We start from the raw sequence: 12,297 nt of genomic DNA, 5'->3' as shown, positions 1-12,297 counted from the left end.
ATGTTTAAGCCCCACAGACATTGAAACAGACATTATTTTTTCACGTACAGGGAAGGCAATATGTAGTGGTATTATTGCTGGGCTACTAAACCAGAGACCCAAGCAGTGTTCTGAGGATGGGGGTTCAAGTCCCACTGTTTTAGATTACAATCTGGAACTGAGTCCCTTTAATAAGGGAGTGAAATGGTCATCCTTATCTGATCATTGCCATATGTGATTCCAGACCCACAGCAATGTTATTTACACTCAATTGCAATTAGGGATAGACAATAAATACTGGCTTAAGCAGTGACACCCACATCCTGTGAACGAAAGAGAAGTAGTCTCACACCCAACTGAGGCTTTGTGTGAAAGTGTAATTATGAGAAGTCAGCAATGGAATGAACCTTATGATTGTTACAGCAGGGAAGAAAGCCATTTGGCCTGATGTCCCAGTGCTGACTCTCCGAACAAACAATTCAATTATGGCTAGTCCTCTACATTTCACCTCTCACCTGATCATTTATCCTTTTAAGATAGTGTTCCAAATTCTCTTGAATGGTTCAATCGCACATACCTCTACAACACACTCAGCTTGTGATTTTAGAAACCAGCTATTTGTTGTGTGAAACAGATTTTCTTTTTCATGTCAGCAAGGCTTCTTTTGCCAATTTTCTTAAAGTTGCTCCCCTTTGTTCACAATCCTTCTGCCAATGGGAACAGTTACCTCCAATTTATTCTGTCCTGATCTGCCATGGTTTTGAATATCCTTATCAAATCTCCTCTCGATCTTCTCATTTCCAGGGAAAGTGAGTCCAACTTCCTTATTCTATCAACATGACTGAAGTTTTTCATTTCTGAAATCATTCCTGTGAATTGTTTCTATCTACCCCACACCCCACAATCAGACTTTTATACCTTTCCTATACAGTGGTGGTCAGCCCAGGTTGTCACACTCTATTTGTGGCCAAAACTGTACATAGCATGAATTTCTTGCTTCTGTACCATATGGTCTTAATAATAAAGCTAAGATGTCACGTGCTTCCTTAATGACTTTTGCAATCTGTCCTTCCAACTTCAATTGTTTACATACAAAGCCCAGGTTCTACTTTTTCTGTATATCTTTTAGAACATTTCTCTTATTTGATGCTATCTCTGTGCATTCTTTCTGCTAAAATGCTTCCCTTTATACGTATCTGTATTAAATATCATCTGTCACATTTCCACCCATTCCACCAACCTGTCTTTTTCACAACTATCCTCCTCAAAATATACAATACCTGCAAACATCATCCTCATATCTTGAAATAATATAGCAAGGCCTGGGTTATTCATATTTATCAAGAATATAAACTTCCTAGAGTCCAGAAATCATTACTGCCTGTTAGCTATTAGTCAGCCAATTCCTTATCCATTTTATTGCTGTCTCTTTCATTTCGTGAGTTCCAGCTGCATGTAAAGATCTGTTGTATGGCATGTTATCAAGTGCATTTTGGATATCCATCACCAAATCAACTGCACTATCATCATCTAAAAACTCCAGCAAGCTCATTAAACTCAATTTACCCTTGTGGTGATGCTGTAGCTTTCATGAGGTTACTGTGTCCATTTTTTAGAGAGATTATAAGGAAGAGGTGCTGAGCCAAATACTGAAGAGGACTTGAGCAAACAGCTTGTAAGAAATGGAAACAGCCTGGTAGTGGCCAGCTCTCACAGACTAGGCTTTCTTATTTATTTTTTAGTTTTCAATTTTAGCTTTAGTCAGAAGCCATTGGAGGTCTCAAAAGATTTGGAAGCTTCAGTGAATGCCTCTTGTCTAGTAATTTCTCTGAAATTCCTCTTAATGTTTTCCTCTTAGATTTGAGAACTGCATGTGAGAAACTGTGTCAGAATCTTCCTGTTTTTGCCGAGGGGATGTTAATATATTGGAATTACTCATTTGTAATAGTTACTGCATCTGTTCTTCTGTTAGTTTTCCAACAGAGTTAAGTTATTCTAAATTCCTCTTTCTTTGACTGTGTTTTAACTACAGTGTTTAAATAAATTTTGTTTTACTTAATATCGAGTAGTTTGACCAGGCGCCCTGCATCTGTGACAGACACTTTACATTTGCCTTTAAAATAAAAAAAAGTTAGGTTCTAGGCTACCTTCTTCAAATATTTTGAGGTGATCTGATCTGGTTCATAACACCTTAACAAATCTGTGCTGGCTTTCTTTAATAAAACCACATTTCCTCAAGTGGCTATTAATTTTGCCCTAAATTATTGTTACTAGATGCTTCCCCAATACTGACCAGCTTGAGTTGCCGGGCTTATTACTTTTGAACAATCATGTAACATTTAAGATGAGGCAGCAATGTAATAGGACTAGTAATCCATGGACATGCTTTCAAACCCCAGCATTGTGGAGGTGGTGGGTGGTGGGGTGGGGGGTGGAGTGGGTGGGGGGTGGGAGGTGGGGTAGGAGGTGAAATTTGTACTCAATACTAATCCAGAATTAAACAGCTGGTCTAACGACCACCATGTTATTGTTGCCAATTTATCATACAATCAATCTGATTCACAGATGTCCTTTAGGAAAAGAAATCTGGTGTTCTTACCTCAACTAGCTCCCAGCTGACTTCAGGCTCACAACAATGTGATTGACTCTTAATTCTCTGCTGGGCAATTAGAGATGGCCAAAAAATGCTGGTTCAACCAGTTTCCTGAATATATATAATAAAATTACTATTCTCCAGCACCAGCTATGTGTCAAAGGAATATTGGAAAATTATGGTCAGTGTCTCTACAAATTCCAGTCTCACCTTTTTGATTATCCTTGTATGTACAACAAATCAACCACACTATCCTCATCCTAAAACTCCAGCAAGCTCATTAAACACAATTTATCCTTGTGACGATGCTGATGATAGTGTGGTTGATTTGATGTACATGCACATCCAGTCTTGTTGTCTTACGAATTTTAAATACAGCTTATTTCATATCTCCTTACTTACAGGTAGTTCTGGGGTAGCACATGTTTCGGCAGCATGATTTGGCTATAACGTCGTTGAAGAATTAAGGAACGGTATTTTCGAGAGCATTTACCTCTTTCCCAATAGCCAGATTCCAGTGGAGATTTGTCACGCGCTTTATTCTGCACCAATGATTTCAAGCCTCATTCAGGCTGTGCTATTCTTTGTGGTGGACTTTTGGCGAGTTTTGAACAATTGTGTGTGATATTTTTTGCTGGTCTGCCCCTACCCTACTTTTTCCATCGGCTCCATCATTTATATTAGGAGAATTTATATTAAGCAAGGTTTTGCTAGAACACAATTATGGCATTATAGGAGAACTACCTGTATTTTATTTATTTCAAACATTAGAATGACCTTTTTATGACATGAACTACACAGCATGTTTTCCTTGAAAAGTACAAAGATTCAAAGAGAGATTCTTTTCATACCTTTCAACTTCCCACTTCTGCCATTATCACATTTTTCTTACAAGTAGCATACATGGACAACCAGAACTCCAAGAATTAACAACCTCTATCAGTATGTATGAAAGCAAACAAAATGTTCATTGTTGGGAATAGATATTTATAACTAGATGGCATGGAAAGCGCAGAAAGGTATTAAATTATTTTCAGGAGATTAAGGCAGCTGATGGTTGCCTAGAAACCCTCACCAGACTGTGTTTCTATGTCAACCTCCTGGGGAAGGGTGGAACTGAAGAAACAACATGGTGGATAGATAGAGTGAGGAACAGCAGCGAACGAAAAGCTGTACCTTTCTGTCTGTCTTTCCTGATTGTATTTAGGAATATGTGAACTTCCGGAATCTTAAAAATTGTAGATTTCAATATTTGGACTGTGTTTATCAACGCTGAAAACTAAGCTATGACCTCTATTCAATGATCTAGGTCTAATTGGATTTCTATGTGAACTAAAGTTTGGTACGAAAGATCTTCCATCAAGAAGTGGTGACTTGATCCACAAGAATCACATTTTCTGAAAGGATTCATTAAACTTTATCTTTTGTTTTCAGACCATTGCCCAAAAGGATGTTGTCCCATTTTTTAAAACAAAAATTAAACCCACTGAACCATGTGTCTTGTCTCATCCTGTTTGTGAAGGAATGTTTAAAAGGAATATAATTTACATTTTCAAATATAAAGTGATGACTTCCTGAGTCATGTGAACATTTCTCTGACACTGCCTTTCGCTTATCTGCAGGTGGCTTAAATGCCTTTGGTCTGCTATCTTTTGGTTGAAAGCTTGATTACAATGAAGGCCCTTGTGCATTATGTATTGTTTGCTCAAGCACAGCTGCAGCCCCTTGAACATCTTGCCTCTGATTCTATAACTGTTGCTCTTGCTTTCTTCTCCTATTCCTCCTTTTCCTTAATGTTAGCAAAGCTAATGAAGTGGTGAAGAAGTATCAATGATGAAATATATGTTTTCTATTTGAGATCTTGACATAATCAATCTCCCCTTCTGGCCCTTATCAGGATGCTCACATCTTGAGTGAAACCTTATCCTACAGCCACCTCGACATGGTGAAGTGAATCTGGATTTCATTGACCTGGTGCAGCCATATGCAGGATATTTGCAGCCTTCTTCACATTGCTTTCCATACATGTAACAATAGCACAATCATGATGCTTGGTCATCTTCTTTCATACGTGTTGTTGGGACAGGTCTTCTGTCCCCGTGTTCGTTTGGAGGAGAGAGACACCGGGTCTGATTAAAAGTATAAACAGGTTTAATGAGAGAGAATCGTACACAGTACAGTGAGGTGTCTAGCTCACTGGAGAAGGCGCGTTCTGACTATATTTTTAATTTGTCTATCCTTTTGTTCTCTCACATTCCAGAGTTACATCCTTATTTGGTAAAATGCAGAATTTTAGTATGTCATTGGTTCTCACCTGATAACATTCTATTACCTCAGTTTGAGCTACGTGCATTTAGACACGGCTCCAATGTCCTGTTATCTCTCACCCTCCCTGGGGCCTCTTCAGGCTATGCCATCAGCTTTTCAGTCTGTTCTTAGTGTAACATAATGGCTTACTGTTGTCTAGTGAAGTTAACAAGTTCCAGACTTGCTAATACTACCTTATGTGAGCACTACCTAACAATAAAGTTTCTTACACTACCTAACCTTAATAATGGATCCCAACACTCCCTCCCTTGGCCTCGAAAGAGGCCACACAAAATACAGCAGTTCGCGCGCAGCAGTCAGGACCCGGATGGTCGGTGAGCGCCCCTCCGTCCAATTAGCTTAACCCGGCTTGTCTGACTCTAGGGAGACATAGTTATAGGGGATAGGAGTCCCTAAGCAGCATACAACTTCACAAAGCAATCCGCGTCGCAAAAAATCCCTACTCTAGGCGCCTCTCCAGTTCGCATACAATCGTTAAGGCACGAGGAGCAGTGAAATAATACATAACAGACATAAGCACTCAAAAGTTGTAACATGGGGGTGGGAGGTCCCCCTCCATCTCAAATTCGGCCATGCCAACTGTCGCACAGGGAGCGCCTGCGCATTCCTGCTGTACAGCTTGATAAGGTGGGGGCGAAGAAAGGTGGTCATCCTTGCCTGTAAGGGCTCGGTCGAAAGTTCGAGTTACAAGGGTCCTGAGACAGGGGATACAACAACAGCCACAAATAATAAAAATAGCAACAGAAATGCTCAGGCCCAGGGCCAACTGCCCCAACATATTTCCCCACTTCCCGAATGTTTTACTCAACCAATCTATAACAGGATTACTGACCCCAGACTGCAGCTTCAGTTCAGTGGCCAGAGCACGTAGTTTCCTTAAAGTTCTAGTGAGTTTCCCATCTGGGCCCGTATTGTTTGCTATTGAAGTACAACACATTGCACCAAACATCGCGCAGACCCCTCCTTTCTCTGCTAAGAGCATATCCTTTGTTACCTGCACGGAGAGTCGTACCACAAAGCACAGACCCAGCCCTATGAGAAGATGACCAGTCTGCCTTGGTTCAGACATCATCACCACCACTCTCCGTCTCCTCTCCGGGAGCACCCTCCGCCAGTGATTGTCCTTTTGGAGATCTGGAACAGTGTGAAAAGTGGTGCCAGTTATTGTCCCCCTCCCTGTCCACCCTCAGGGTGTTGTTAGCCGCTTCGGTGACTCGGAATGGCCCTTGCCACCTCTGCTCACTCCAGGATGTGCTGCCTGGGTGCCGGAGGTAAACTTCCTCCCCCACCGAGAGCGGTGCCGTTGAACCAGTCTCCTTTTCCCGAGCATCGATCACTTGTTGCCTGACTAGCTTAACCATCTCGTGCAAGACCTGCATGTACTGGGTCATGCCCTGGTTCATGAAGTCCCAGGTGTCCTCCCACCGGGGTGATAAGCGAGGTCCGGGCATGGGTCTACCGGTCAGAATCTCATGAGGGGAAAGGAAGGTGTCTCCGCACTTCTCCTGGCGCATGGACATAAGAGCCAGGGGCAGTGCTTGTACCCAAGTCATGGAGGTCCCCGCCAGGACCTTCGCTATCTTGTCCTTCAGGGTCCTATTCGCCCGCTCAACTAAGCCTTGGCTTTCTGATGGTATACACTGCCAAATCTATGGCTTATTCCCAGCGCCGCCTCCACACGGGCTAGGTGTTCGTTCTTAAAGTGGGTGCCGTTATCGGTACAAACGAGTCTGGGCACCCCATGTCTGGGGATCAACTCATTTCGCAGCCAGTTGGCCACTACCTCTCCATCGTCCTTCTTTGTTGGCGTCGCCTCCACCCACCGGGAAAAATGGTCCACAATCACCAGGAGGAACCTGTAGTGGTCTGGCGTGCGCCACTTGGCCCCCATGTCAGTGAAGTCCATGCAGATTTCCTGCCACGGGCCGAGGGGCGTTGGGAAAGTAAGTAGTGGGTGAGGAAGAACTTTGCAAGCGTTATGCTCATTGCAAATCTTACACTTTGCTCTCAGATTTTCCAATTGTTCCCGTAGCTTGGGAGCCCACCAATGAGCCCGCACTGCCAGGAGGACCTTAGTCAGTGCCACATGCGTCGGCCCATGGAGTTCAGCAAATAGTGTAGGGAGCAGGGACCGGGGCGCCACTACCTCTCCGCCTGCCGATCTCCATAGTCGATGCTGCGACGTCCCCACACAAATCGTCTGGGCCACCGCCCCCTTGCTCTCCCACTCACCTTTCTCGGCCGCACTTGCGCGGTCTTGTAACTCAATAAGGTGCATAATGGCATCCCCCCGGCTGACCGGGTTGCCCACATCACGTTCATTCCCATGTGGTGTCCCCTGTCCATCCGTTATCCCTTCTTCCGTGGCCCCTCTAACACTGTCTCCCTGTGTGCGCCTCCCTTCAAAATCCTGAGCCACCAATCTTGTTTCAGTATCAAATGTCCTTCCACAGTAATGGCATCCTGCCTGTGGAGACCTTCGTCTCTGCCCCTGTCGCTCAACCTCTCTATCAAATGCTCCTCCTTGTCTCTCCCTATCCCCTTTCTTCTCTGCCCTACATGCTATCACTCGCTGTTCCGGTTGCTCACTTTTGGTTGCATTCTTCTCCTAATTACCTCATCAACCGCAGCTACCATCATTTACGCGTACTGCTCCATTCACTCGTCCTTTCTCTCTTTACAAACACTTTCTGTGCCCTTCCTAACAATTCATTTAATGGTTTTATCCCACTTCACCCTTCTATCTTCCGTATCTTTCCCTATCCAGCATCCCCATATAAGTCTCCTTTCTCTCGCAGTAAATAGTAACATTCAAAATAGACATCAACTCAGCCCACAAATACAGACTGGGCCTCAAAAATAAATTAATTTGTTCTGACAATCCTAGCGGATTCTCAACCAGGACCGTCATTTCCCTTTAAATGTTCCGACCTCCCCACTGGTGAGGGGGTCACACACAAACCCAATCTCCTTGTCCCCTATCAACACTTCCCGAAGGGGACAAGTCGTTATGTTCTTCTCTGTTTCTTTCTTTTAAGAAATTTTCCAATGTCCCTATCTTCCCATATGCTCAAACACCAATTTATCAATTCATGCTTGACTAACTTTAAGGCCTGTTCCTAACTTGTAAACATATTTATATATTTACGTCCATTTATTCAGTGTTTAATATTTAAAATGTAAAATGCATACAGTTCCCAATTTTGAAATCCACTGTAATCGTCCAGATTTAGTACCCTAATTTAGATCCAAAATTAGTTTTCTTATGTACTCCTGACCAATCATTTCTCAATTACAATACTTTAGGTCGTAAAAATAATCAGAGCTGTCTTACAACAATTTGTCAATTCAAGTTAAAAACTTCTAACGCATGCACAATGGTCGAATCCAAGGTCACAGATAATAACCATGGAAATTTTCGTTTTTACAACTACCCACTGTCGAACGAAACTTCGACTGTCCTTCATATATTGCTTTTATGTAAAAATAAAAGAGGTTAGTATGAAAAGTAGTTAGGGAGTCATGACTCATAAAAGAACAGGAGTTATTAGTCTTAAAAAATCATGTTAAGTTCACATAAAAAGAAATCACTTTAAACAGCAGTCCCGGAACTCAAGCTCTAGAAACAAAAACAAGAATTCAATCACCAAACAAACAGATGCATCTAAATCATGTTAAACAACCATAACAATCACATCCAAAACAGTCCCGGGACTTACACCCTAGGTGACAAGACTTAAACATTCAATCACTATCAAACAGATGAATTCAAGCCAGAGCACAAAGTGTTAAACTGTGTGTTAGCAGAGAAGCTTTCAGCCAGTCTCTCTCTTTTACACAGACACACCGCTGACGCACGCAGCAATAGCTTTCTCTCTCTCTTTGGGCAACAATACAGACTTTTTTTTTACAGACTCACACACAGATTTCCACACACAGAAACTCTCTTTCTCACACAGACTTTTACAAACACAGAAATACTTATACACACACAGATTTTTACACACCCAGAGACTCTATCTTTCTCATAAACAGACTCCCTCTCACACACACACAGTCGCTCTGTCCATAACTCTGTGTCTGTCTCTGTCCCCTGTCCTCTGTCTTTGTCTCTCTCTCCTTGCCCAATGCCCCCCTACTCTAGGAATTCAACTTATGTGCATCGGGGTTCGTGAGCCCCTATTAAATACTTCTATTATATTGCGGGACGGGCCAGCTACTGAAATACGGTCCAGAAATCGGGTTCTCAAATCCTTGTAATTCGACTCCTGACAAAGCCTGTTCCAGTCAACACTGTCCTCTGGTCAGGGGAAGTATACACTTTACCCCAAATTCGTCAGCGCGGGGGGAAGCATACGCTTTACCCAAATTCGTCAGCGCGGGGGGAAGTATACGCTTTACCCAAATTCGTCAGCACGGGGGGAAGCATACGCTTTACCCAAACTCGTCAGCACAGGGGAAGTATCCGCTTTACCCCAACCCAGTCCAAAGCGCCGGGGAAGTATCCGCTTTACCCCAAAACTATCTCTTCACCAAAACTTCGCAGCGCTGCATCCAAAAATGACTCACCACTCTTGATCACCGGTTCACTCTACTTACTCATCTCTAGGACTTTCAATCCTTGACCCAGAGACTTTCGTTACTATAAAACAAAACGGTTCGATTCTCTCTCGGGCTGACAAGCCCAGAATTTCGGTTGGCAAAGAGTTGTGAGACGCCAAACAAAATAAGAATTTAGTGTATTCAAACCCCTACTGGAGATCTTTTGTATAAAGGGTGTCTCCGAGCCCGATTAGGAGTAGCCGGCCGTCCGGCGAGCTCTCAATCCCTGCCAACAGGCGTGTCTCTACTCCCTCCCGCGACGGGGTCACCATCTCTGTTGGGACAGGTCTTCTGTCCCTGTGTTCGTTTGGAGGAGAGAGACACCGGGTCTGATTAAAAGTATAAACAGGTTTAATGAGAGAGAATCGTACACAGTACAGTGAGGTGTCTAGCTCACTGGAGAAGGCGCGTTCTGACTATATTTTTAATTTGTCTATCCTTTTGTTCTCTCACATTCCAGAGTTACATCCTTATTTGGTAAAATGCAGAATTTTAGTATGTCATTGGTTCTCACCTGATAACATTCTATTACCTCAGTTTGAGCTACGTGCATTTAGACACGGCTCCAATGTCCTGTTATCTCTCACCCTCCCTGGGGCCTCTTCAGGCTATGCCATCAGCTTTTCAGTCTGTTCTTAGTGTAACATAATGGCTTACTGTTGTCTAGTGAAGTTAACAAGTTCCAGACTTGCTAATACTACCTTATGTGAGCACTACCTAACAATAAAGTTTCTTACACTACCTAACCTTAATAATGGATCCCAACAGTGTTGTGATATAGCAGTATAATTTTGGAATCGACAGCCTGCATAAAGGGTTCATCCCCATGTTATTAATGTTCATATACAAGGGCCTGTGAAAACCATTTCCTGGCTGATTATGAAATATCATCCCCCAACCCCACCACCAGAACCACCAAATTTGCGGGAAAGTCTTAAGAACTGTTGTCGTTAAAGGTTAATGAATGACAGGCCATGTTTGGAATGATGATTTTTAAAGCTGTAAAAGCTTAACCTTTTTTTAATCTACAGTGAGTGTTTCCATTCAGTCCCATACTCTTAACTGAATATTCATTGATTTGCATTACCCAGTTTCTGTTTCATTTACCTCAGTTGGTTGTTATTTGTGCTGTGCAGGAGAACATGCAAACTGATCTAGGCCCCTCACATTTTCCCCGCCTAGTTTTGGAGAGATTTTATTTTTGAACACTGATTTAAAGAAAGATAGAGATCATAAAATTTCACTTTGAGATGGTCATTCCCTTCCCTCTGCCTTAAGAATACAATTTTTCATTCCACAATTTTATATGGGTTTCTCGTTTCCTTTGGCATTCCTTTGTCTTTTTCAATTCTCACATAGTCTATTGGTCCCTGATATTACTGCTCTTACTGATGATCTCACTCCCATCAAAACTTCCATGCTCAGCTTTACCCCTACATGACCCTCATTCCGTTTCCCTGCTATTTTGGCCTCCCCCACATTGCTACTGGCCACAATGTGAACCCCGCCCTAAATTCCCAATCTTTTCCTGTGCCCCTGTCCCTATCACTATAACTCTCTCCTCTGATTCCCAGTTCACTCCTTCCATTTCTCAGGATCCTTCCAGTACCCTAACCACAATGCTCTTGAAGCTCCATTCCCAATCATTTCTTTCCACCCATCCCACTTCTTAGTAAATATTTTCTGTTGAACTTGTTTTCAGTAGAGCCCTCTTTTCCTTGCAGGTCTCCTTTCATTTGATCCTCACTGGCCTATCCTGGTCAGGTTTGCTGGAAACAGTCAGTTGCTTGAGCTGCCTAGTAAGGCTCCACCCATTACACTGTCAATATTGAAGAACTATGAGTAAAACTATCAATGAATGGGACTTCTCAGAAACTGGTGAAGACCATTCTTTACACTCTAAGCATTTGCAGAAAGAAATAGCTTGGTTATGGAGGACTCAAGTAATAGTATAAGTTTGCACTCATCAGAACTTGGGGGAGGAAGATGCATAGTTGGGATTGTTGACCAGTGTTTTTCCTGTTTTTGGCAAACACGATTTTACCGGTGAATGTCATTCCAGTGGGCTGGGATTTATTAAGTATTGGTGACATGCTAATAACTGCTACAGAAGTTTCCCAACACTAAAATTCAGAAAGCCAACCTGCCTAAACAAGAATATAATCACAAATCTTAACCCACCCACAAGGAAACTGGATTTCTAATTCCTGCTCAATTAATATGCCTTCTAAACATTTTGGCCATGCCAGAAAATTTAGCCTGTAAAATTTCCATGACTCCTAGCATTGTCCTTTATCTCTCTTTCCACAAAAACAATGTCGTTCTTAATTAGCATTATCACCACGGTGGCTCAGTGGTTAGCACTGCGGCCTCACAGTGCCAGGGTCCTAGGTTTGACTCCAGCCTCGGGCGACTGTTTGTGTGGAGTTTGCACATTCTCCCCGTGTCTGCGTGGGTTTCCTCTGGGTGCTCTGGTTTCCTCCCACAGTCCAAAGATGTGCAAGTCAAGTGGATTGGCCATGCTAAATTGTCAATTTAGTGGGAGGGAAATGGGTCTGGGTGGGTTACTCTTCAGAGAGTCGGTGTGGACTGATTGGGCTGAAGGGCCTGTTTCCACACTGTACGGAATCAAATAAAATAAATAAAAAGGCTCATTTGGAAGTACTAGCTTTCAGAGCGCTGCTCCTTAGTCAGGTAGCTGAAGAAGCAGTGCTCTGAAAGCTAGTACTTCCATGGGAGACTAGTTAGCAATGTTAGATCTCATGGAATACAGAAAGAACTAAACATTTGGATAC

The sequence above is a fragment of the Hemiscyllium ocellatum genome, chromosome 2, assembly GCF_020745735.1.
Source record: "Hemiscyllium ocellatum isolate sHemOce1 chromosome 2, sHemOce1.pat.X.cur, whole genome shotgun sequence".
Classification (NCBI taxonomy): Eukaryota; Metazoa; Chordata; class Chondrichthyes; order Orectolobiformes; family Hemiscylliidae; genus Hemiscyllium; species Hemiscyllium ocellatum.
The sequence above is the reverse complement of the archived record's forward strand: the minus strand, read 5'-3'. Positions refer to the sequence as shown.